The 27,794-nt window shown below is 42.1% G+C and overlaps 1 protein-coding gene across 7 annotated transcripts in view; it reads left to right on the top strand.

The window, feature by feature from the left end:
- PAK3 (p21 (RAC1) activated kinase 3) overlaps positions 1–27,794 on the top strand; it is a 257,512-nt gene that overhangs the window by 67,431 nt on the left and 162,287 nt on the right. For 3 of the 7 annotated variants that reach the window (XM_057717983.1, XM_057717974.1, XM_057717978.1), the window contains one exon: positions 14,165–14,307. The exons of the other annotated variants lie outside the window; for them this stretch is intronic. The gene's annotated coding sequence lies outside the window, so the exon portion shown is untranslated. The remainder of the gene's footprint in view (positions 1–14,164; positions 14,308–27,794) is intronic. 7 annotated transcript variants of the gene reach the window in all.

The following is a 27,794-nucleotide window of genomic DNA, read 5'->3' as shown; positions in this document are numbered from 1 at the left end:
TGTCTTATTCCTTCATTTGGAACATATTCCTCTGTCTCCTTATTTTGCCTACTTCTCTGTGTTTATTTCTATGTATTAGGTAGGCTGATTACATTTCCTGATCTTGGAGAAGTGGCCTTATGTAGGAGATATCCTATGGGGCCCAGCAGCACTCTCCTCTCTGGTCACCAGAGCTATCTTCTCTAGCATTGTCCCCTATGTGGGCTACATGGGCCCTTCTGTTGTGGCGGGGCTGGCTACTGTGGGCACACTTGTAGGCAGGGTTGGCCCCCAGCCTAGTTGGCTGCTAGGCCCCACCTTGTGCAGTGGCTGCTGGCCTGCTGGTGGGTGGGGCTGGGTCACAGCATGACTGGCTGCATGGCCCAAAATGTCCCAGGGCTGGTGCCAGCTGGTTGGTGGGCAGGTTGGGTCCTGGGGTGGCTGGCTGTGGGATCAGGGGGATCCCAGCTGGTGCTGACCCACTGGTGGGTGGGTCCAGGTCCCGGGTTGGCTGGTTTTGGGAGCCAGGGGAAGCCTGGGTCTTGTCCCAGCCTGCTGGTGGGCAGGTCCAGGTCCTGGAGTTCCTGGTTCTGGGGCAGGGTGGTGGCCCAGGACTGATGCCAGCCCGCTCATGGGCAGAAAAGCCCCTGGCACTAATATGCTAAAGGGAGGACTCAAAAATGGCACTTGCCAGGGTCCTCATGGTAAAACAAGCTCCAGAAAATGGCTGCCATCAGTGTCTGTGTCCCTAGGGGGAGTCTCAGTTGCTTTCTGCCTCTCCAGGATGCTCTACAAGATCAGCAAGTGGGTCTGACCCAGGCTCCTTTCAAATTACTGCCTCTGCACTGGGACGTGAAGCATGTGAGATTTTGTGCAAACCATTTAAGAGCAGAGTCTCCATTTTCTACAGCCCTCAGGCTCTCCTGTATGCAAGCCCTTCTGGCCTCCAAAGCCAGATGTTCTGGGGGCTTGTCTTGCTGGTACAGAATCCCCAGGCTGGGGTACCCAATGTGGGTCATGGAGAGAACCTCTGCACTTGTGATTATCCTCCTGTTTGTGGGTCACCTAACCAGGGATGTGGGCCTTGACTACGCTGTCTCCACTCTTCTTACCCATTCCATTGTGGTTCCTTTATATCCTTAGTTGTGGAAAATCTTTTTTGCTAGTCTTCAGGTTGTTCTCATAGGTAGTTGCTCTGTAAATAGTTGTAATTTTGATGTGCCCATGCGAAGAGGTGAGCCCAGGGTCTTCCTACTCCTCCATCTCGGACATGCTTATCTCCCAAATTGGTTTTGTTACTAGGGAGGTAATTAGCTCTTTGAATTCTTTCAAAGAGTAACCATTATTCCAGATAGAGTAGAGGACCACAGATAATTACTATTTAGTGAACTCTTCTGGGGCAAGGTCCATGCCTTATTTGTCTCGTATACATCATCAGTTCTTGTTCAGTAGTGCTTGTTACATATACAGTTGTGGAAGGAAGGGAGAGAGGAAGAAGGGAAGGATGGAAGGAAGAAAGCAAGGAAGAAAGGAAGGGATAATTATGAGATGATGATTAAAACATTTGCCCCAGGGACTCTCGAAGATAAATAGGAGTTTCTGACCTATTATTTTATTCTAAAATTGGTGTTTCCTTTGGCACTCACAGTGCTAAATAGTAAAAATACAACAAGGAGAGTAGTCCCTGCTTTTGGCTGGAAATGAATGTGAGTTTGGCATGGGGCAGAGTAGAGGCTAGACCTAGATTTATTTTTACCTCCTGGGAGTGAGATGAGGGCAATACACGGCTCCAATCCATTTTTTAAAAACTTTTTATTGGCGTATAATTCCTTTACAATGTTGTGTTAGTTTCTACTGTACAGCAAAGTGAATCACCTATACGTATACATATATCCCCTCTTTTTTAAATTTCCTTCCCATTTAGGTCACCACAGGGCATTGAGTAGAGTTCCCTCTGCGGTACAGTAGGCTCTCATTAGTTACCTATTTTATACATAGTATCAATAGTGTATATATGTCAATCCCCATCTCCCAATTCATCCCACCACCCCCCTTCCCCCCTTGGTGTCCATACATTTGTTCTCCACATCTGTGTCTCTATTTCTCTTTGGTAAATAAGATCATCTATACTAATTTTTTCAGATTCCACATGTATGTTTATATATGGCATTTGCTTTTCTCTTTCTGACTTACTTCACTCTGTATGACAGTCTCTAGGTCCATCCACATCTCTACCAATGACTCAATTTCCTTCCTTCTTATGGCTGAGTAATAGTCCATTGTGTATGCATATCTGATCATTTATTTTTATGTACCATCTAATCAAATGAGAGCCCAGTCTGCTGTTCACTCTGGGCAAAGGCAAGGCAAGGATAAGAGGTAAAAGCCAATTCAGGCATATAAAATCAATAAATATTTATTAAACATCTACTTTGAGCAAAATAGGCAGATGTTAAGCACCTATTCTGTGTAAATACAGTACAAGTTATGAATGATTCCCAACCTGAGGGAGCTTACAATCTAGGTGAGGACTCAAGTCTAATATATCTGAAGCAATAATGAATAATGCAAGTCAGATTAAACTTCAATTCAGAAAACATTTGTTTAGCATTTCCTATGTCCCATGCATTGTTTATTCAATGATTAATAATAAGTGCAAACAGGTGATGTCAGCACAATGGTGGACTAGGAAGCTCCAGGTCCCCACAGAAACATCAAATAAACAACTAAGGACTGACTATACAACAATCATTTATAGGAGTTCCAGAAACCAGTTAAATATCAGTAGCAACCAAGCAAATGCCCAATCAAGTAAAAACTACATTCAAAATGGCCAGAAATTTCATGAGATTTTACTCACCCTTGCCTCACCCCCTCCCCACTGTGGTATAGTATGGTCGGGGGGGATTCACCCAATTCCTGTTTCCTTCCCTTGGGACAGAAGGATCAGAGTGGAACTTGTTTGCAATATTCTGGCCTGTCTGTGGGCTACCTGAGGAACTGATTTCTATATCACCTGACTCAGAGCACAGATGAGGAATAGTGACATAGTTTGGATTTCAGGCTGGAAGCCATGGAGGCAATGGCAAGTGCTGCAGCACATGAAAATTATAGGAGAACCACAGACCTGTGGATGCCTGGGAGCAAGAGATTATGAGCAAATGAATACAATAGCATATCGAAGGCCCCAAGAAGAAGCAGGGGTGATATTCTTTGGGAAATTAAGACATTTAAAAGCAGCTGGGGGAACTATTTACAATAGCTGATACATGGAAGCAACCTAAGTGTGTGTCAACAGATGAATGGATAAAGAAGATGTGGTACATATATACAATGGAATATTAGCCATAAAAAAGAATGAAATATTGCCATTTACAGCAACATGGATAGACCTAGAGAATATTATACTAAGTGAAGCAAGTCAGGCAGAGAAAGACAAATATTATATATCACTTATATGTGGAATCTAAAAAATAATACAAATGAATTTGTTTACAAAATAGAAATAGACTAACAGACATAGAAAACAAACTTATGTTTACCAAAGGGGGAAGGGGAGAGGGAGGGATAAATTAAGAGTATGGGATTAACAGATACATACTACTATATATAAAATAGATAAACAACAAGGATCTACTGTATAGCAAAGGGAGCTATAGTCAATATCTTGTAGTAACCTACAGTGCAAAAGAATCTGAAAAAAAATATAACTGAATCACTTTGCTGTACACCAGAAACTAACACAATATTGTAAATCAACTATACTTCAAATAAACAAACAAATAAAAGCAGTTGGAGGATATAAAATAATAAAATCGTACATACACAAGCCCACACAGGATGCATTCCCAGAAAATAACCCAAGAAGAGCTTAAAAGCCTTAACCTTGGACTGACTCCAAGGCTCGGCTACCTGCTAACTAGTGAAGGTCTTCACACTAGCATGCAGAGACTGGAAGAGGTAGTTGACTTTTCAAATGCCCAATTTCCGAAAAAAGATCATATCAAATGTTATTAAAAAAACAAACAGGAAAAACTGGCCTGATAAAAGGAACAAAATACATCTCCAGAAACTGTCCCTGAAGAAACACACACACTGGGCTTACTAGACAAAAACTTTTAAACAGTTGTCTTAAATATTCTTAAAGAGCTAAAGTAAAATATAATACAAAGAACTAAAGGAAATAAAGTGCCGTGTACTGAATTGTGTCCCTCTAACCCCTATTCGTATATTGAAGTCCTAATTTCCAGTGTGATGGTATTTGGGGATGGAGCCTTTGTGAGGTAATAAGGTTTAGATGAGGTCATGTGGGCGGAGCTCTCATGATGGGATTAGTGTCCTTATAAGAAGAAACACCAGAGAGTTTTCTCATACTTTCTTCCTCTCTCTGCCATGTATGGACACAGCAAGAAGGTGGTCATCTGCAAGCCAAGAAGATAGTTCTTACCAGAACTCCATCATGCTAGCACCATGATCTCAGACTTCCAGCCTCCAGAAGTTCAAGAAAATTAATTGCTGTTGTTTAAGGCACCAAGTCTATGGTATTTTATTATGGCAGCATGAGCAGACTAAAACATTAGGAAAATAATATATGAACAAAATGAGAGTATCAATAAAATATAGAAATTATGGAAAAGAAACAAAAAATTCTGATGCTGAAAAAGAAAATAAATGAATTCCAAAATTCACTAGAGGATTTCAAAGGCAGATTCAAACAGCCATAAGAAAGAATCAGCAAAGTTGAAGACATTATTTGAAGTTATCAAGTCTGAGAAACAAAAAGAGAAAAGAATGAATAAAAGTGACCAGAGCCTAAGGGACTTATGTGATACTATTAAATAGACCATTATACACATTATGGGAGCCCCAGAAGGAGAAGAGAGAAAGGGGCAGAGAGATTATTTGAAGAAATAATAGCTAAAATCTTCTCAAATTTGAGGAAAGACATATACAAATCCAAGAAGCTCAATAAATTCCAAGTAGGATAAACCCCCAAAGATCCAAATGAAGGCACATTATAATCAGTCAAAAGAAAATGACAAGCAAGAGAAAGCAGCAAGAGAAAAATGACTTGGATGTGTAAAGGATTCCCCCCTAATATCATCAAATTTCTCAGCAGAAACCTTATAGGCCAGAAGATAATGGGATGGTATATTTAAAACACTGAATGACAAGCAAATGGTCAACTGCAAATCCTATATCCAGAAAAATTGTCCTTCAAAAATAAGGGCGATGTTAAGACATGCTCAAGACAAACAAAAGCTGAGGGAGGTCACTCCCACTAGACATACCCTGAAAGACATACTAAAAGAAGTCCTTCAAGTTGAAATGAAAGAATGCTAGATGGCAGTTTGAAGCCATATGAAAATATAAAGTTCTCTAGTAAAGGTAAATATATGGACAAATATGAAAAACATTTTAATTTTAATTTTGGCTAATAATTCCACTTTGTATTTTCTAACAGATTTAAAAGACAAATGCATTAAAATATAAATCTATGTTCATGGGTATACAGTATATAAAGATGTAATTTATGACATCAATAACATAAAGTAGTGAGTGGGTGGAGCTGTAAAGGAGTACAATTTTCATGTGATTGAATTTTAAGTTGGTATCAATTAAAGACAGATTGTCATAACTTTAGGATGTTGCATGTAATCCCCATGGTAACCACAAATAAGCTATCTGTAGAAAGTACACAAAAGGAAATGAGAAGGGAATCAAAGGGTGTATGGAGTGGAGAGTGAAGGGCCTGCGGATGGGAGGAAGGCTGCTAGCCCCCTCTGGGCAATGTATCCCACTTGGGCACTTGACTACATTAATTTCACTTCTCCCTGGAATCGCAGACCCATGCTAATGAGGGACTGAGTTACAGTGCTATTTCCTGCTGCCCCATTCTTCTTGCTTGGAATTTCAGCAAAGTTGCATAAAAAGCTTGGCTTCATGCGGCAACAACTTCCCATACAACTTTCAGATATTTGTTATTCTTGACCTGTTGGTTGTCCGTTGGTACCTTCCTTAAGGAATTGGGAGCCAGTGAAGACTCATGGAGTTTTCAGGGGAGGAGGTGAGTTTTAATAAAACCTCCTTGTCATTTCTCCACATCTATCAAAAGACTGCAGCAGAATTCCCACCTTCATGTTGAGGAGGAGGCCTCCCTCCCTCCAAATCTTTACCAATGTTCACTGAGGAGAAACTTGTGTAGGAGGGTGACAGGACTGATGTTTGAGAATTATTTGGAATCTGCACTGAGATGGAAGGCAGAACTGAAAAGATCTAGGAAGGTTTTTAAGAGAGGGGGTGCTTAGTGCAACTCAACAATTGTTAGATATCAGATTTCCATATTCCCCACCAGAATTTTCATGTGACACTCAATTTGAGAGCTAAATTAACTATAGAGTTCATTTGCCTTTAAGATTCCAAGAACATTAAACTTCCCTAGTTACATTAGTTAAATAGATGGGTGGGTAGATGGATGAAGGGATGTTGGATGTATGGATAGATAAGGATGAATGGTTGGCTAGATGTTGGATGTACAGTTGAAGCGATGTTGGATGGATTGATGGAAGGATGGATGGACGGATGGGTGGAGGGATGGAAAGCTGGACTGAGACAAAGGAGAAAAACCTCAAGTTGATCTGCTTGTTTCTTGATTGTTTTTGAAGTTCAGGTAGGCCTGCCTCAAGACATCATGAAATACTTTCTGGTCATTTCCCACTCCTTTCATTAGGTTTTAAGTGTGCCCAACGGTGGTATAGATGCTGCATCTTAGCTTAATTTCAGTACATTTGAATGACTTTAATTCTCACTGTGGGGACTTCCCTGGTGGCGCAGTGGTTAAGAATCCGCCTGTGAATGCAGGGGACACAGGTTCAAGCCCTGGTCCAGGAAGATCCCATATGCCAAAGAGCACCTAAGCCCGTGCACCACAACTACTGAGCCTGCACTCTAGAGCCCATGAGCCACAACTACTGAGCCCATGTGCCGCAACTACTGAAACCCATGTGCCTAGAGCCCATGCTCCACAACAAGAGAAGCCCACGCACAGCAACGAAGGCCCAATGCAGCCAAAAATAAATAATAAAATAATAAATCTTTAAAAAAAATATTCTCACTGTGCAAGTTTAAGCTACAAGTGATTTCATCATCAACTGAACTCTCCACTGTCCTGTACTTTTGGCAACTGGTAAACGACTAACTTTATGGAACCCACCCTCACCCTTGTCCCAAGCAAATTGCAAATTGAACTAGTGATGTGGTCAAAGCCTATTGTTTGAAATGGCTCATCCATTGGAAATAATTTTCCTCATTAGCATATACATGCTACACATACAAATTGCATACCTGCTGTGAGACGAAGGAAGCACAGCTCCTATCTTTGGGGAGCTCACACTCAAATGGAAGAAATAGATATGTGAAACAGGGAACTAGAGTACAGCAAGTGAGTACTAGATGGTTGGGGGAGTCTAGAGCAAGAGGTGAGTCACTATTTGAGAGGGTTAGAGAAGGCTTTGTATAGGAGGGAGGTACTGGGCATCCCTGGAGGCCAACCCCAGAAGATTAGGCTTCCTCCTATAGAGAGAAAGAAACGAATGAAGGGCTTCTTTGAGCAGAGAACAAAGTAGCAAAACATATTTTAACCCTTTCTGGTTGATGCTGGCTGGTCTTCATGCTCAATTACTGTAGTGACTGTACATCTCTATGGCTGATTCAATTCTGACTTCCAAACATTTCCACTGTGGTTGTTGTTTGTTTGTGTACTTATTGTTGTTTCTTTGTGCTTCTAATACAATCAGTCTTCATTGTTCTCAGCCTCCTTTGACTTTTCAGTGGTGATCAGAACATCCTCTTATTTAGTGGTTGCTATTGCAATCTTATTCTCAGCTTTGGCGCTCTCTCTGTCTCTCGCTGTCTCTGTCTCTCTTTCTGTGTCTGTCTCTCAAGAGAATTTAATGATTTAGGCATCTGTGGACATTATGCAGGGTGAGTTTATGAACTTGGATAGGAAAAAAAGGACATTCGTAATTTTACAAATCTCTAATTGAAATTTAGCTTTTTCTTCTGCTACGAACTTGGCAACAAACCACAGTAGTATTAGCAGTAGTTGTAATTTTATCACCAGGAGAAATCACAGATGTTTTCCTATAACGTTACAGCCATTGCCAATGTCTTGAAATATCATTTGTGCTGGTCACTATTTTGAAATTACATTAGTTATGAGACCTTCTGCTAGAATTTGTTTAACGCGTTAATAAAAAAGCACATATGTGACTAGATCACAAATTTTTTTAATAATGGGCTTATTTCAATATTTCCTTGGTAATCCTATATATTTAATTTTATACATTTAAAATCATTGTTCCGAAAGAGATCCATAGATTTCATTGGACTGACCTGGGGGTCTGTAGCACAAAAATGATTGAGAGGTTCAGTACTTCTTCTGCTACAATTGCTTGTTCTAGAAAGCAAGGAGTAATATTTCTTTTTGGCTACCATGGTAGCATCTTTCATCCAGAAACTTGCCCAAGCTTGTAAACATTTAGATCAATACTCTTGAAGACCATTACACCCAGGTTGCATTTTGTGTAACTACAGGCAAAAAAGGAACATTATGTGAGAAACTCTGGCTTTCACCAAGCCTAATTCTTTAGGGTACAAGACCTCTGGGTACGAGATAATCCACTTATTGCTCTCCTTGTAGCCAATTCTCCTGTTATTTGCAGGAAACAGAAATTGAGATGCAGGTGGCTCACAGTACTGCATTTAACCATTCTTCTTCCTTGGATGCCCCTGTGAGCTGTGGACTTGTGTAGATCAAATGAAGATAATGAAAAACAAAGGGAAGACTGTCCGTTGCTGAGCCCAAGCTAGGCAGGCACTTAACAGACACTTGTTAGGAAAGAAAGAGGCACGGAGGACATGTACATTTCATCTGAGGGAGGGGCAATCTTGCACCATTTCCCTTTCTCTTGATTACTGCAGTGGAGGGAGAAAAGGGAGAGGCATTGGCTCAATTGTCAAGGAAGCAATTTGGTCCCTGGCAACTTGGGCCCTAATGAGGTAGGTACTTAATGAGCCAGATCTTCTTCCTTGTCCTTTTCTTAAAGGGCTCTTCATGGGCGCCTTGTCAGTTTCTGTCTTCCATGCTCACGTACTTATCTTCTTTTCCCTTGTTACTGACATGCAGGAAGCTATACTCACACACACACACATCAGTGAATGACTCACACTGTGAACGTGAGATGTGCTACACATACATACATAGTCCCATTGTGACTATTATCGCCGGATTTAGGGATGCTGACCCGGAAACATCCCGACTCTATATAGTGAGAGTTCAGTGGAGCTCTCCCATTCACAGCCTCCCTCTGCACACACAGGGTCTTTATGGCCACAGCCACCTCTGGGTGCATGTCACATGCAGCTGTCAAGAGTCAAATCTTCACTGGGACGAAGTGAGGGAGTAGCATAGACATAGATACACTACCAACTGTAAAATAGATAGCTAGTGGGAAGTTGCTGTTTAACAAAGGGAGATCAACTCGATGATGGGTGATGCCTTAGAGGGCCAGGACAGGGAGGGTGGGAGGGAGTCGCGGCAGGGAGGGGATAGGGGGATATATGTATAGATACAGCTGATTCACTTTGGTGTACCCCAAATCTGGTACGAGTGTAAAGCAATTATATTCCAATAAAGAGCTTAAAAAAAAAAGTCAAATCTTCACACCCATCACCTACATCTGTGAGAGGTGGTACCTGTTCTAGCCTACATGTCTGTGGGGAGTGCATATCCTCCAGTCTTCCACGCCCCTCCTCTCCCTCCTCCTTCCCCTGTAGCTACTGACCCAGGCACACACACAGGCATTCATGACACCCGAGACGGCACTGATCTGCTAAAGCCCCACGTTGGCCTGCACTCACCTTCCAGTTTCTGCTGACGTGGTGAAAAGTAACTCTTCTCTGCTGATCTCTGATTTTTTAGAGACACATGAGCGGGCAAAGAAAGCACTCAGGTGGGCCCCCTTGATGAGACTTCTCTCAGCTTGTGGGAATGCAACTCCCTTGGCTAAGCTATCTAGCGAAATAGTTACAGGATACGCTGGGATGTCTGCCACCTACGCCTTTTAAAGAAGATTCCCCGACACCAAATTAGCCATTTGAAAATTGAGCGTAAGTGATTCCCATTTGGCTAATTGCTTTAGGGAGTCTGTCAAAACCCCTCACTTACTCCAGCCCACACTCAGTTAGAAATTCCAAAATAGCTCTGTGGTTGGGGCAGTGGCTGGGGAGCAGCTCCAGTTGCTAGAATGGAGACAGCCTAGGGTGGTGGCTTGGGCCCTACGGGAACCCCTAAGGGGGGCACTTAAGGGACTTCTCAAGCTGTCAGTGAGGAGAAGCTGATCTGATGTTGTCAGCCACTTGGTTTTAACACAAGCGGAGCCCTGAGAAATGCTGGACTCTGACCAGTAGAGGATAAGAGGCCCTAGATCTACTTGCACCACCTTAGGACATGGCTATCAGAACCTCAGGGCAAAGGAAACATCAAAGTAGGCCAAGAGGTGATCCTCGAATTCCCAGCTTTCCCCTGGAGTTAAAAGGCTCACCTAGATCTTTTTTCTCAGCCCTCTCCAGAGCTGTGGCATGGATTTGTTTTGCTACGAATGAGCAGAAGATCAATGAAGCTGCTGGCTGGAATCATATGGTATTAGTTATCTATTGCTACCTAACAAATCATCCCCAAACTTAGTGACGTCACACATCACTAATTTATTATCTCCCAGTCTCTGTGGGTCAGGAGTCCAGGCACACCTAAGCAGGTTTTCTCTCAAGGCTGCAGGCAAGATGCTGGCCAGGACTATAGTCATATCAAGGCTCAACTGAGGAAGGGTCCCCTTTTAAGCTCACTCATGTAGCTGTTGGGAGAATTCAGCTCCTTGTGGGTTTTTGGACTGAGGTCTTGCTGCTATCCAGAGACCACCCTCCGTCCCTTGCCACATGGCCTCTTCTTGTGGGGCAGTTTACCTCATCCATGTGTCTAAGCCGCAAAGGCAATGGAGAGAGAGTGTCAGCAAAACGGATTAACAGTCTTTTGGAACCTAATCAGTGAAGTGACTTCCCATCACTTTCGCTCTATTCTGTCCCTTAGGATCAAGTCACTAGGTCTAGCCCACGTTCCATGGCCGTCGATACCAGAGGGAGCATTGGGGTCCAGGTCAGAAGCTCTGATATAGAAGCCAGTATAGCATAATGGAAAGAGCACTGGAGCGTTTGCCTGGGAGTCAGGACTCTTGTCTTCGAATTCTGGCTCTGCCATTGGCTAGCCATGGATCCTTGAGCAGTTTTCCTTACTTTCTCTTTCCTAAGTCTTCTTTACTATAAGATGGGGACTAATAATACCTGCTATAAGGATGAAACAAAGTAAAAAATATAACAGTTCTCTGAGGAACTTTCCATAATTATTATGTCTTATTTTGGAGAGGGGAGAGGTCCATCTCCCTGCAGGAGAATAGAGTGTAATGTTTAAGTCATAGGCTCTGGAGATGGATGCTTGGGTTTAGTCCGAGCTGTGACATTAACAGTGTGACCTTGGTCTAGTTACTTAATGACCCTAAGCATCATTTGCCTGTCTGTAAAATGGGATGATGATATTTACCTCACTGAGTTGTGAGGAATAAGTAAAATGATGTTTATAAAACATTCAGCAGGGTCATTGGCACACAATAAGATCTCAATAAATATGACATTAATTTTGTTATTATTGTTGTTATTATTTTGCAATCATGTGAGGGGGCAGAATCTCATGTACTCTTAAAATTGAATTGCACAGTCTCATGCCTTACATCATTTCAGTGTCAGCACCCTAGCAGAGCTGGGAACTTTTTGTCCGAATTTCAAGCTCTCATTTCTCCTGTTCCTGCACACACAGACACACACACACACAGAGAGAGAGACATACAACTGCATATACACAATTCTATGCTAAATTTCCCTTCTATACTTAATTCTTTCTGTACTTTATTCTCTCCGTGAGAATGGCAGCTGGAGAGTAAAACTGAAGGATAGCTTATTTCCTGGGAGATGGTCACAGTAACCTACTCAGAGGGCTAAAATATGGCCAAAAAGAGAGACGATACCTACATGTCTATGCATCTATATCTATATAGATATATACGTCTATATGGCCAAAAAGAGAGATGATATCTATGTCTCTATATATATCTATATAGATATATATGTCTATATCTATGTCTCTCTCTCTCATAGGTATATATATATACCTATGAGAGAGAGAGAGAGAGAGAGAGAGAGAGAGAGAGTTCGGGAGATAAATGCCCAGAGGAGATTTTAAAAAATGATCCTGATGTCTTAAGCTGAGTGCAGTTTAGGGGATCCTTTCTAATTACAGGAAGGTACTTCTTTCCTTCAACATTGTGATCTCACCTGTGTCAAATCTGTACTATACACTATGTAAATGGCTAACAAGTCAATTGCAAACCAACTGAATGTACAAATCTTAGTGCTGGTGCTGAAATCTCTTCAAAGCAGTCATCATGATCTCAAAGTTTGTTTCAAAATCTGCAAGCATCAAGTGTCAATCAAAACTGAAGATGAAACACTAATGAATGTTGAATTCTCATGCTTTAGGTGCACTTCCTTTTTAGAGTTTTTGGTTCTCTGCTATTTTTACCGTACTGTTTCATTTGAATTTCCTACACGCAAACTTTGTGCAATTGAAATAAAATTGCAGTATATAAAAAAAAAAGATCCTGAGAGCAAATGGAGGTCACCTTCCATAAACAAGAGACTGCCTGAATGCTTCAGTGATCACATTGTCATTACTTCTCCACTCCTCCTTTTCCAACAGTGTGTAAAATCCAATTTTTACATGAGCTTCTTTGATCTTTTAGGCAACCTTCATAGTACTCCGTAGATGCGGCTGTTTCAGTCCTTCGGTAATTTCCCAGGTCACGGCAAGTAGATTACTATGGGGCCACAGAGTGGGCTTGCTGTCACCAGTCATCTACTTTTTTCCCCAAGACAACCTCTGTATCCTGTCTGAGGTGCCACATTCCCTTGAAATGGACCTTGATAGCTGTGCCAGGCCTTGTGATGAACTCTAGACTAGACCTAGGTTCTTTTTTTTTTTTACATTCTTTTCTTTAAAAAATTTTTTTATTGGAGTATAGTTGATTTACAATGTTGTATTAGTTTCAGGTGTACAGCAAAGTGAATCGGTTGTACACAAACATATCCACTCTTTTTTAGATTCCATTCCCATACAGGCCATTACAGAGTATTGAGTAGAGTTCCCTGTGCTGTACAGCAGGTTCTTATTAGTTACCTATTTTATATATTAGTATGTATACATCAATCCAAATCTCCCAATTTGTCCCTTCCCTCCCTTCCGCGCTGGTAGCCATAAGTTTGTTTTCTACATCTATAACTCTGTTTCTGTTTTGTAGAAAAATTCATTTGTACCCCGTTTTTAGATTCCACATATAAGCAGTATCATATGATATTTTAGACCTAGGTTCTAATATCACCTTTTCTGCTAGCTAACCGTTTAACCTTAGGCAAGGCTATCCTTCTCTGAGCCTCACTTCCTCATCTTTTCAATGGCAATGGTAATATCTGCCCTGCTGCCCTCATAACCTTTTTGGACGGCTCAACGGAAATGTCAGGAAAGCATCCCGAACACAAATAGTGCCGTGCTAATGGACGTAGTTGTGGTTAACAGAGGTCAAGGATTCTGCCTCTTGTTTCAACTGCTGCAGTCTACAGGGACTCACCCAAGTCTCTAAGCCTCAGTTTAGTCCCCATTAAATAGCCACTGTGATGCCCAGAGGAAGTTGTAAGCAGTTGGCTGAATTTTCCCAAAGCACCTGTTGTTCTTTACTGTGGGTAGCCGACACCATGCTGGGGACTGAATGGTGCCTGGCATGAGAGCAGGGGTGGAGGGGAAGTGGTGTGGCGTGCCAGCAGGCAGAGGTTGTGGTCACGGCTGTGAGACATTATTAGCTAGATGTTTTCAGGCTTTCCTAGAGAGAGAGAGAAAGAGAGAGAGGGAAAAAATAGAAAGAAAATGCTTTAAAAATAGAATCTTAAATGCTGTGCAAGGAGAAGATATTATGCTTCATCCCCTTCATTTTGTATTATTCTTACTATGTTTGCTCTTTCCATGAAGTATCTCATTCCATCTGCACTTCAACCCTATGAGGGAAGTACTAAATAGATGAGAAAATTACAGTCCCGAGAGGGGTGAAGTAGCACTCTCAAGATCAAACAGCTTGGGACTGGCAGAGCCTCACTCCACAGTCATCTCGAGAGGTGAATAAAACTAGTCTCAGTTTACGGGTTGGGAGACTGAAACAAAGAGGTGAGTAAACCCCTCAAAGCCAAATGGCCAGTCAGTGAAAGAGCCGATGCCCAAGCCCAAGTTTATTATCTGTATGATGTGAAATGTGGAGCTTGGGCTCCCCGTGTATTACCATTTCCATTAGTTCATCCATCTCTAGGTGTCGATTCCTTGAACACCTGCTTAGTGCAGGGGGCTTGCTGAAGGAGGTGGCAGTGGACACAGACCACAGTCTGGTTGAGACACCAAGAGTTACATGAGGCTAAGCGTAACTAACCAAGGCCGTGTGCTGAGTGTTGAGTAAGTACAGAACTGTGCACCATAGCTGCCCCTCATACAGACCTCAGGCAAGTCATTCTATGTCATGGGTCTAAATGTGTTGTAGGCTTTTTATACTTATTACCAAATTTCTTTACAGACAGCGTGTCCAGTTTAAACCAGCCATGCATAAGAGAGCCTATAGGACACTTTTGCCAACTTTGAGTCCTCTCATTTAAAAAAGAACACCTTTTATTTTTGTTTATTTGATAGGCAAAGTTTGCTTCTGACTGTTGTTTCATTTTTATGTATTTTATTACTAGGTGACGTTGAATGTTTTTCACATATTTATTAGCCATTTATAGCTCCTCCTTTAGAAAATATTTGTATCTTTTGCCCAGCTAGTCATTAGAGTCTCAGTATTTTTCTTGACAAATTGCAAGCTCTTTATATATGAAGGCTATCAACCTTCTGTCATGTTTGTACCGATTGTTTTTTAGGCTTGCTGATTCCTTGCCACTGTTTTAAAATTGAGAGGATTTCCTTTTGGGGTTTGGATTGGCATGGATGGCTTTTTAAATCTTCCCACATCCCTGATTTGTTCAGAAACTGGTCTTTCCTTGGTATGGTGGTTTTTACCACTCAAGGATAACCAAGTATGTCAGTTCTTCGGGGAAGTAGAGTGAATATTGTCTTCCCCTTAGTCATAGAGACTCAGCAGTTACCTGGCAAGAAACAAAGTTGAGCCTGTCACGTAGCAGACAGCATAGGTCTACTGTCTTCCTAGTACACAGTGCCTGGTACGTAGTAGGTGCTGAGAAAAACTGTTGTAAAATTAAAGCAAGCATGAATCCCATGCCCCTCCCCAAGAATCATGTTTTATCAGTTATTGCCTCATGTCTTATCTCAGTGATGAGGCAAACTGCCTTCTTTCTCTTTTTCTCTCAAACTCTTTTACAATATTAAAAAAAATCTGATTATATCATGAATAAGATATCTATAGGTATTCATAGGTTTTGAACACTAATAATCTCCCTTTCAACATGGGGTTCACAAGGTGCCCCAGTTTCTTGTGAATATTGTGAGAGGACTGCAACATAGTGATTAAAAGCCCAGACTCTGGTGACTGAAAGATCCGATTTCAAATCCAAGTTCTGCAACTTACTAGCTGTTTGATTGTTGGCAAATTACTTGACCTCCCTATGTTTTGGTTTCCGTCTCTATAAAATGAAGGTGATAGTAGTACCTATCTCTCAGGATAGAGGTATTTCTCAGGGCTAAGTGACACAGATTAGGTAAGTATTCATTGAATGATAGCTACAATTATTATCAACAATAATAATGTACGTGTTTGGGGCAGTGGGCAAGGATGGAGGTAGCCTCAGGGACTGTAGCAGAAAGACATTAACGTGAAGTCCAAATACATAGATTCAAGTTCAAAGTGTATCATCAACTCATTTTTTTAATAAATTTATTTATTTATTTATTTATTCATTCATTGGCTGCATTGGGTCTTCGTTGTGCACGGGCTTTCTCTAGTTGAGGTGAGCAGGGACTACTCTTTGTTGTGGTGCACGGGCTTCTCATTGCGGTGGCTTCTCTTGTTTCAGAGCACGGGCGCTAGGCGTGCAGGCTTCAGTAGTTGTGGCACATGGGCTCAATAGTTGTGGCTTGAGGGCTCTAGAGCACAGGTTCAGTAGTTGTGGCGCACAGCCTTGGTTGCTCCGTGGCATGTAGAATCTTCCCGGACCAGGGATCGAACTCGTGTCCCCTGCATTGGCAGGCAGATTCTTAACCACTGTGCCACCAGGGAAGCCCCCATCAACTGATTCTGAGACTTTCTTTCCATCTGTGGGCCTGGTACATTGACTGTAAAGTGCCCTGCCATCCTCTGCCCACCTGAGCTGGGGCACTCACCCCATCATTCTTATAGCAATGTCTCCAGCATCCTAATCTGCCTTGCACTCAAACAAAGAAAAGGCCTTTCTGAGGTTAAATCTAACACAGTCTTTGGGACTCCAGGAAGAGTAAGTACTAGGACCAATGGGGTTGCAAAGGTAGGCAGGTTTCAGCCCAATTACAGAGCTTTTCAGAGTGCAGTGGGTAAGCATACACAGTGAGAAGCCACATTGCCTGGGTCAGAAACCTGACTCTGACACTTACTGGCTGTGTGACTTTGAGTATCTTAGCCTCTCTGACACTCAGCTTCCTCACCTATAACATCAAGATAATAACAGTACCTATATCATAAAGATGTTTTCAAGATTAAATACTTTAAAATTTGTGATTTGCTTAGATCAGTGTCTGACATATATGAAGCACAATGTAAGTGCTTGTTAGATACCAAAATAGATAAAATTGAGAGCTCGTTAAGAATTGGAGGAAGTGCTTTGCTGAGTAGCGAGTTCTCTGTTGCTCTCTGGATGCCAGTAGAGGCTGGTAGTATGAAATATATTCAAGCATTAGGAGAGGATTAAACAAGATAAACTTTACCATCACTTCCTGATCAGAAGTTCTACGACTTACCCTTCAAGGTCACCCAGCTAGTCAGTAGCAAGTAATACCTAGGATAAACCCAGGTTAACTCAGACCTTAGTAGAGTTTTCTTTCTCCTGTGCCGCTCTCAGTCATTTAAGCTTGTGTTTCCTTGAATGACATTTGAAGATCGATCCATGAAATTCAGTGGCATAAAGGGCAAGTTCAACCAGTCACCCTTCTCGTGTTCACAAAGCAGCTATTACTCAGAAATCCAGTTTTGCTTGCTGGCTCCTTGTCAGATCCTGGACAACTCTGATTGACAAGAGGCTTTAGGTGAAACTTTCATTAGTGTTCTGGATGTGGCTTGCTGATTTACAGTCTTCCCATTTGTAAGGTTCCTGTTGCTCTTAGATGAGAGGAATTATCATGTCATAAAACTGATGCCATCAATTTGTCAATTTTATAGCTGTACCTGCATCTGCCATTTGAATTTAGCCTCTTATTTAAGCAGAAAATAGCATCCATTCATCTACCCTCCACCATCCGCCACTCACTAAAGACCAGAAGAAGTATGCCTCCAGGTGAGGTTGCTCTGTGAGAGAGAATACTGGAGTTACTCTAAGCTCAGCAGACCGGGCTGATGCTTTAATAGACCATGCAGACAAAGGGCAATGGGAGAACTGGAGCAGAGATGATTTCTCACTTGGAGAATCGGGCTAGACTGTAGCCCACACAGATGCAGCTTCCAGAATGATTAGAGATGGAGTGTCAGTATAGCCACCCCTAAACTGGGCTGAAATCCAAACCAGGAAGGCAAGCTAGGTGTGAGCACATAGTTGAATGAATTTCCCTAAAGTAGCTGGGCCCGTGGGATGTCTTGTAGCTAAGAAGGGGTCCTGTGAGACACACACTTCCAAGGGTCATGGCTGAGGCACACCTGCCAACCCTGAGAATCCAAGGGGGCATCCTGCCTGTTAGAGAAGGGCTGGGCCCCTTGGAGTTCTTAACCATCCCAGGAAACGTGGATATAGCAAAAAGCTGTCTCCAAGATGCCATCCACATAACGGAGGGAGGTTTGCCTGCACTAAAAGACTCAACCTAGGTCGAGAGAGGATGCCGTTAGCAACTGCAAATGGCAGGAAGGCCTTGGAATCAGAGAGAACTGGGTCCATGTCCCTGCTTTGCCAAATTCCATTGGATGAGTTACTTAACCTCTCTAAGCCTCAACTTCCTCTTCTCTAAAATAGAGGTGATAATAAAAGTCCCTGATTCATTGGCTTGTTGTGAGAATTGCGTTAGATAGAATAGAGGTGAATCACTTAGCCCTCTTCTTGGCAAAAGCTAAGTGCCTAGTAACTGTTAACTGTCATCACTGTCATCATCAACATCACCATTATGGATCAATTACTGAAAACAGAGAAATATAACTATTTATGAAAATGCATATACATTTTCACACACCTTTTAAGGCATACTGTATCCCACAATAAAACCATCACTAGAAAGAGAAAAAGGAAGGCGGAATGGTTCCAAATGTATGACAAGTCATGGTTCACACCCCCAGCTCTAAGACCTGTGAGTGTCTGGGTGAATCATGTAGCCACTTCAGGCTCATAGGACCAACCTCACAGGATGTTGTGAGAATTAAATGAGGAAACCCCCGTAAATGCTTAGTGTAGTGCGCTGCCCAGGATTAACTAAGATTTATTTCTGGTTATTATCATTATGGATGTTTTCCCCTCTGCAACTCTCCGTCCTGTTGTGTTCCATGTGATTCTACCAGCCTTTACCCCATCACGCTGAGCTGTACCATAAGGAACTCCAGCATGTCACTGATGGGCTTTTGGAGGGGTTGGTGTGATTGAGACTCTCAGGCCCTAGGGTATAAGCCAGTGCTAGTGGAAAGAGGTAAAACATTGTTAGGAGCCCACCCTATTAACTAAAAGCACTGTGGCTTTCAAAGCTCATTGTTTTCCAGTGGCCCTACAGCTGAGTTGGTTCCCCAGTGGACCCTGTACCATGATGTAGCCCCTTCCTTCCACCCCCCACCCCACCCTGCCAGCCAGTTGTACGTGTACACTGCTGGCTGACGCATTTGCCACTTTCTTCAAATATTTGTGAAAAGCTTCCCAGAGCAGGAAGCCTCATGGCTGCAGAGCATTCCATGAGAAAGCTGAAGCAGTGGTTTCCACGGCAACGCCTTGGCACTTATTAGTGTTTGCGTAGGCGCTGAGGCTGGGGTCCAGACAGGCCCTTGTTGGGCAGAGATGAGAAGAGAGGGCTGAGTTGCTCTCACTTTGCCCTCTTGGGTGGTAGCCCTCAGGGACAGTCCTGGGGGAATGTTTGGGACGCAGGGTGGCCAGATGCCCTTAGGGAGTGTTTGAACTCTCCTCTGGAAGCTGCAGAACCACTCACCTCACCCAATACCCCCTGTCTTTGCCACTAGGTTCAACTTCCCCAAACATCCCTTTACATGCCGCTCCTCTGCTGCCCCTTAACCCTTGCTGCTTTTCCCCCCAAGCTCTAGATCAAGTCTAAACCATGGCATTTGAGGCCTTCCATGCCTTCCTCTTTCCAAAAGTTCTGGCTGCTTCCCTCACCCTACCCTGCATACCTTCTACTTCAACAAGATTGTTCAACCTAATCCTGCCTCCACTCCCTGTCACACGGCGGGAGGGCGGGGGGCTTCTACTTCCCCTCTCTCTCCGATACTATTCTCCTTGCTTGGAGTTCCTGAAACCCTTATCCACGTATCCAGGGCTTACCTTTCCTTCAAGACCCATTTGAAGCCTCAATTTTTTCAAGAAACTTTCCTTGATACTCCAAGTCAATGGACTCCCCTCCTCTGAACTTGTATTGCACTATTGCTCAGACCTGTCATGCATTTGACACCTAAACATATCTTGCCTTTCCAGTTTTTCACTACTGCTTTATATGTCTCTGTCCAACTACGCAGTAAGCTCCTCCCTGAAAGGGGATTTAGAAAAGAATTCATGTGTTTCCCACAGGACCTAGTACCGTACCCTTCTCATAATAAGGAATTATTTAGACCACATATGCAAAGGGCTTAGCTCAGTGTCTGGTATATAATAAGTGCCTGGTATCTAGATGTGTGATTATAAAATAGTCCTCAAATAGTTCTGGATGGATGCTCTGGTACCTCAGTCACCACTTCCATTCAACACATCTCGGGCTGCATATGGTGGCCCATGAGGCATTCATTTAGCCTTAGGCTTGGAGCACTCATAAGCTATGAAGTTGGCAAAACTCCATGGGTGGCCTTACACTTATCCTCATGTGCCGCTGCCCACTTACAACCCTGGCTCTCAGGCCCAGCTACATAATTTGCAGGGCTCAGTGAAAAATAGAAATGTCAGGCTTCTGGGTTTTTTGTTTTTTTTAAAAAAATTATTTATTTATTTATTGGCTGCATTGGGTCTTCATTGCTGCAAGTGGGCTTTCTCTAGTTGTGGAGAGCAGGTGCTACTGTTCGTTGTAGTGCACAGGCTTTTCATTGAGGTGGCTTCTCCTGTTGCGGAACACGGGCTCTAGGCACATGGACTTTAGTAGTTGTGACATGTGGGCTCAATAGTTGTGGCTCACGGGCTCTAGAGCGCAGGTTCAGTAGTTGTGGCACACGGGCTTAGTTGCTCCATGGCATGTGGGATCTTCCCAGACCAGGGCTTGAACCCGTGTCCCCTGCATTGGCAGGTAGATTCTTAACCACTGCGCCACCAGGGAAGCCCCAGGCCTCTGGTTTAAAAACTAAGAATTTCAAGACAGCGGGACCAGAGCTTTAAGCCACATGCAGGGCTCTTCTGAGTGTGAGACCATCACTGCTAGCCATCCCCATTCCCTCGTGCTGCTTCCCAAGGCCCTGGGTCAAGAGGCACAGGAAATCCATGCATGGCAAATACATGTCAAATGGTTCTCGATCAGTGGACTAAAAGCCAGTTCTCCAAAAGTGAATTTGCCGAAGGTGAAGTCACTGAATGGTCAAGTGTCCAAATGACCAGTTTGTCATATTTGTAGTAGCTTTTATTTTGTCCTGACTTTGCCCTTGCCCGGGCCCTGCCTGGGCCCCTGACAGTGCCTAGGTCCATGCTCTCAGCTCTCACTCCCCAGCTCTCAGCAAATTGGACCATGAAAGAAAGGCTGCATCTATTTTATGTCCTTTTTGTCCCTACATTCTGATTTCTTTGGAATCGATCATGGTTTCTTTTGGGGCTCAGGTGAACAGCCACTCCACCACCCTACATCCTATTTGTGAAGCCACCGGGCAGTAGAGTCTGATGAACATTCAAGAATTGAGAGCTGAAAGTAGAGGAGAGTTCTGTGCTTACTACAATTAAAGTTTCCAAATCAGAAGAATCTCTTGCATTCATAATATACTGTCAGCTTTTCCCTAGCACTTCTGGGTACATTATCCAATGTGAATATCCACCAGCTTGTTTTGTGCTTTCTGCTTGTCTTTCTGTTTCCTTTCCTCTCCTTTCTTGCCTTCTTTGGCATTGATTTTATTGTTGTATCATTTTTCTCTCTCCCCTCTACTAGTTTGGAAGATAAATGCTGTTTATATTCTTTTGGTTGTTACCTAAAAATTAGAGCATCCCCATTTAACTTATAGTTTTCTGATCATACTTTTTGTTTTTAGCCTGCTCATGGGTAATAACAGGACCTTAGAACAGATTAACTCCATGTCTTTAAACATAGTATCATTTTATAATCTGTCTCTAATATGTCCAAAATCTGAAGTCTTCGTGAGTCTATTTCTGTTGTTTGCTTTTTCTACAGGTTCCTGGACGTGGTACCTTGTTTCCTCGTGTGTCTGATTATCTTTGTATGCTAGTCATTGTGCTTGAAAACTTATTTGTAGGAATAATTTGAGACCCAGGATAAAGTTATCTTTCTTCAGAGAAAGTTTGCATTTTCTTTGGCCAGGATTTTGGGGCACTGCTAGTCTGAGGCAATTTTATTTCAAGACTTGAGTTTTTTCTGGATAATATAAACACAGGCTGCAAGTCTACAAGGTTCATGTGTGATTCATCCTTATCCTGTAGGTATTATTGTTTGGAGCCCTTGCTTTCTGTGGGGAGAGTTTCCTGCCGTATTTCTCACCTTCTATTGCTCTGGGCTTTGATTTTTGTCCCCCTTGACCCACAAGACTTTCAACATGGAAGTTCAAATTTGCTGTCATTGGAAAATGTCCTTAAGGCAAAAGGAGCTACCTCCATGCTTACTCAACTGTCTAGGTTTCCATTATCACTTCAATTTTGTCCTATAATACTCACTACCTTGTTAGTTCTTTTTCTTTACATGTATAATATGTTATCGACCATTACGATACATTCCTTTCCTCTCATCCCATTAACCATAATTTCTTTTTTTAACCAATATCATTAGTTTTATTATTTTTTATTATGGTGTCATTGACATATAACATTATATTAGTTTCAGGCATACAACATAATGATTTGACGTTTGTATATATTGAAAAACAATCACCACAATAAGTCTAGTTAATATTCGTCATCATACATAATCAGATTTTTTTCTTCTGAGTGAGAACTTTTAAGATTTACTCTTTGCTACTTTGCTAAGAGAGCGAATATGCAATACAGTACTATTAACTATAGTCACCATGCTGTACATTACATCACCATGACCTATTTATTTTATAACTGGAAGTTTGTACCTTTGGACTGCCTTCACCATTTTACCCACCCTCACACCCTGCCTCTGGCAACCATCAATCTGTTCTCTGTATCTATGAGCTTGGGTTGGATTTTTTTTGTTTTTTGTTTCAGATTCCATGTAGAAGTGAAATCATCCCGTATCTGTCTTTCTCTGTCTGACTTATTCCATTCAGCATATTGCCCTTATATCTATCCATGTTGTTGCAAATGGCAAAAGTTCATTCTTTTTTTATGACTGAATAATATTCCTGTGTGTGTGTGTGTGTGTGTGTGTGTGTGTGTGTGTGTGTATCTTCCACATCTCCTTCCATATTTTGGCTATTGTAAATAATGCTGAGTGAACATGGGGGTGCATATATCTTTTTGATTTATTGTTTTCATGTTCTTCAGATAAATACCCAGAGGTGGAATTGCTAGATAATATGGTAGTTCTATTTTTAATTTTTTGAGGAACCCCCATACTGTTTTCCATAGTGGCTGCACCAATTTACATTCCCACCAACAGTGCACTTCCTTTTACTTCACATCCTGGCCAACACTTGTTATTTATTGTCTTTTTCATAATAGCCATCCTAACAGGTGAGAGGTGATATCCCATCATGCTTTCGATTTGTATTTCCGTGATGATTACTGATGTTGAGCATCTTTTAATACACCTGTTGGCCATCTGTATGTCTTCTTTGGAAAAATGTATATTCAGATCTTCTGCCCACTTTGAATTGAATTGTTTTTTTTTGGGGGGGGGTTGTTTTGTTTGCTGTTGAGTTGTATGAGTTCTTTATATATTTTGACTATTAACCCCTTATCAGACATATGATTTTCAAATACTTCCTCCTATTTGGTAGGTTGCCTGTTCATTTTGCTGATGGTTTTCTCTGCTATGCAGAAGATTTTGTTTGGTGTAGACCCATTTGTTTATTTTTGCTTTTGGTGTCAGACTGAAAAAAATCGTCACCAAGACCTATGTCAAGGAGCTTACTGCCTGTGTATTCTTCTAGAAATTTTATGGTTTCAGATGTTACATTCAAGTCTTTAATCCATCTTGAGCTAAATTTTGTGTATTGTTTAAGATCGTGATCCAGCTTCATTCTTTTGCATGCGGCTGTCCAATTTTCTCAACATCATTTATTGAAGAGACTGTCCTTCCCCATTGTATATAATTGGCTCTTTTGTCATATGTCATGTGTCATTAAATATGCGTAAACTCCTGCATATTTCTGGGCTCTTTCTTCTGTTCCATTGATCTGTGTGTCTGTTCTTATGATAATACCATACAGTTTTCATTACTATAGCTTTGTAATTCCAACTTTGTTCTTCTTTCTCAAGATTGTTTGGGCTATTCGAGTCTTTAGTGGTTCATACAAATTTTAGGAGTGATTGTCCTATTTCTGTGGAAAATGCCATTGGAATTGTGATAGCAATTGCATTGAATTTGTAGATTGCTTTGGGTAGTATAGACAATTTAACAATATTAATTCTTCCAACCCACAAGCATGAAATCTATTTCCATTTATTTGTTTCTTCTTCAGTTTCTTTCCTCAGTGATTTATCATTTTCTGTGTACACGTCTTTCATCTTCTTGGTTAAATTTATTCTTAGGTATTTTATTCTTTTTTGATGAAATTTTATTTTATTTTTTAAAAAAATTTTAATTAATTAATTTATTTATTTATGTATTGGCTGCGTTGGGTCTTCATTGCTGCACACGGGCTGTCTCTAGTTGTGGCAAGCGGGGGCTACTCTTTGTTGTGGTGCACAGGCTTCTCATTGCAGTGGCTTCTCTTGTTGCAGAGCACAGGCTCTAGGCATGCAGCCTTCAGCAGTTGCGGCACACAGGCTCAATAGTTGTGGCTCACGGGCTCTAGAGTGCAGGCTCAATAGTTGTGGCACATGGGCTTAGTTGCTCCGTGGCATGTGGGATCTTCCTGGAGCAGGGATCGAACTCGTGTCCCCTCCATTGGCAGGCGGATTCTTAAGCACTACGCCACCTAGGAGGTCCCTTGATGAAATTTTAAATGGGATTGTTTTCTTAATCTCTTTCTGATAGTTCATAATTAACGTGATTCTTTATTGATTTTATGACAATTAAAAAAAATTTATCCAGAGATTTTTGATGGCTTTAACCATTATAAGAAACCGAAGTATACTGCATGCAATTCTGTCATCATGCTTTGAAGTAGACAGGTAGTCTGGGAGGCTAAATTATGTCTATTTTGTGTATGAGAAACTTTCTACTTGCTTGCCTGGAGCCACACAGTAAAATAGTGACTGAGTTTGAAGGAGAATCTGGACTTCCACCATGTATTTCCTTCACTCTACTGCTGTGTCACTGTCACATTACCAAACGATGGAGGACTGTTATTCCCCAATGTGCTACCCTCTGCTCTTTTTTAGCATTTAAAGATTAATTTTTTAAGCTCTTTATTGGAGTATAATTGCTTTACACTGTTGTGCCAGTTTTTTTGCTGTACAACAAAGGGAATCCGCTGTATTTATACATATATCCCCATATCCCCTCCCTCTTGAGCCTCCCTCCCACCCTCCCTATCCCACCCCTGTAAGTCATCACCCATCATCGAGTTGATCTCCCTGTGTTATGCAGCAGCTTCCCACTAGCTATCTATTTTACATTTGGTGGTGTATATATGACAATGCTACTCTCTCACTTCATCACAGCTTCCCCTTCGCCCCCTGCCCTGTATCCTTAAGTCCTTTCTCTACATCTGTATCTTTAATTTATTATATTATAATGTATTCTCCTGTTAGAACATTTTAGAATGGACACATAAACCAACATAATACAACAGATACTTTTTATTTCTTTTTTCCTTTCTTTCTTTTTTATTTTTTTATTTTATTTTATTATTTTTGCTACCCCCTACTCTTGATAAATACTGGGAGGCTGGCCTTTGGTTGTCCCTGATTTCCCTTCTACTTTCTCTCAATGGCTGCTAAAAGCATACCCCCAAGGACAGACCTGCTTTCCTCATTTGGTCTTTAACCACCCTGCTTTCTGCAGGAACCCCTAGAAAGAGAGTTGGCAACTTTTCGAAAGCAGTGGTTTCAAGGTTCCTGGTCCTTTTCTTTCTTTTCTGTCCAGGTACCCTGGTCACTCCCTGGATGCTGTCTTAGAAATAGGGAGATAGGTGATCACTGGATCCAAATACGTGGATACCTTATTGGCTACTCCCACCTATCATCATCTCCCACCCTGTAGTAGCCGTCCCTCAGGTGCAGCTTTGGAAAATGTACATACCAGAGTTCTGTAGTGCTTTTACACATAAGTGTTAATTTTTCCATCTGTGCTGTCATCTGTGACTACGAGAATGTGAACTTAGAATGTGTTTTGCAGGTTAGTGGAACAGAAACTCCAAGGAAACCTGCCATTTTGGCATTGCCCACCTAAGCTGGATCATGGAGATTGTGAACATGAGCCTTTTGGGAGGAGGGTGCGGGCTGGCATAGGAGACTCAGAAATGCCTAGAAGATGGGAGATTCAAGCTATGACATATGATGTGAAAGCTTGCAGTGGTCTACCCAGCCTCTGCAAGGGAAGCCTAGTGCTCAGACACCCCAGGCACAGACTTCTTCAGCTCTTTTCTCCTTTCCTTCCCTCCACGATGAAATTGACTTCCATTTTAGATCTTAGGCACTTTTAGCTCTTCTTCCCAAGGATCCTCGTCAGATGCTACAGGTATAATCAGGCACAGGTGTCTGGAAAGAGGCCAACAAGGGGAAGTAATGGGCAAAGTGCCCAAAATGTATAGGAAATTACCTTGAATGTCAATTTGGAAGCACTAAGGTGGTTTGACATGAGTTAAAAGCAGAACCACACTGCTAACACTTTCCAGTATGTTATTGGCAGATACTGCCAGGTTGCTGGGATTATGTTATATCTTTATTTTCAACAGTTCTATTTTCTGACATTTTGAGCACAGTATTTCTATTGATATTTGAGAAGAATTGTAGCAAATTTAGCAAACGGTTATGGGTTTCTTTTTCATTTAAATAAGAGATTTCACTAAACTTGCTGTCCCGCTAAGTGTGATGTGATTGCACTCAACCTGATGTTTCCCAGGATAATGAGAAGGAAGATAATTGGAAAGTTGAGAAAGGAAGATAATTGGTTGGATTCGCTAAACAGAAGTTGGATCTATTCTATTAAATAAGGGCCACATGTCTCACCAGCAGTCACGCCTAATCACACACTTCCAGCTATAGAGGCACTAGTGTATGAGTAAAATTTCTTTTCCTCTCTGAAGTTATGGTCTCAAGATTCTAGGCAACTGCCTCCATGGCTGGTTTCACTCCTTCCCACCTGGTGTTTCCATGGGCCAGAGTTGGGCTAGGCTGTGGGGGTAGTGGGTGACTCACCAGTTGCATTGGCAACTGGTCTGGGGCTCCAGTGGACAAAACGTTTTCACACTAGTCACCTCTATTTGACCCTACTTCTGAGCTTTTGTTTCTGCCATTGCCATGCCACTAAGCCAAGGTAGTCTAGCCTTCTCATTTATTGAGCTGCGCTTCCCTCTGTAACCTCATCTCTTATTATTAGCAAGGGCCACGCTGGCTGACGTGCTCAACTGGGGGCCAGAAGAGAGCCTTGACTGATGGTGGGCAAAGCGAGCTACATGGGAGCTGAGACAGAGAAGGGCAAGAGGGTCATTATCATTTACTGCACACTTCCTCTTTGCTGCGTGCTGTTTTGAGTGCTTTACGTGCATCGACTCTACTCATTTGCTGTCAACAAAAGAAACAGTCAAAATGGCTCAGCCCTAAAGGGTGAGTGGTCCACTTGTTTTCCCTGCAGTAAATGAGGTGGTCCTGTGTCAGGGAGGGATACTCCACGAGGAGGGAATAACCTGTGGTCCAACAAGCATCTGACTTTAAACAAGCCACTTCCCTTTACTGGGCTTCAGTTTACTCCTCTGTAAAAAGGCCATGTAGTCTTTGCTCAGCTTATCACACATCTTGGTTGTGAGGACACAAGTGATACAGATTAGAGGGTTTAGAAAGGTATACCATAT

This window comes from Hippopotamus amphibius, chromosome X, assembly GCF_030028045.1.
Source record: "Hippopotamus amphibius kiboko isolate mHipAmp2 chromosome X, mHipAmp2.hap2, whole genome shotgun sequence".
In the NCBI taxonomy this organism is placed as follows: domain Eukaryota; kingdom Metazoa; phylum Chordata; class Mammalia; order Artiodactyla; family Hippopotamidae; genus Hippopotamus; species Hippopotamus amphibius.
Note: the sequence above shows the minus strand (reverse complement) of the source record. Positions and strands in the feature narration are given on the sequence as shown.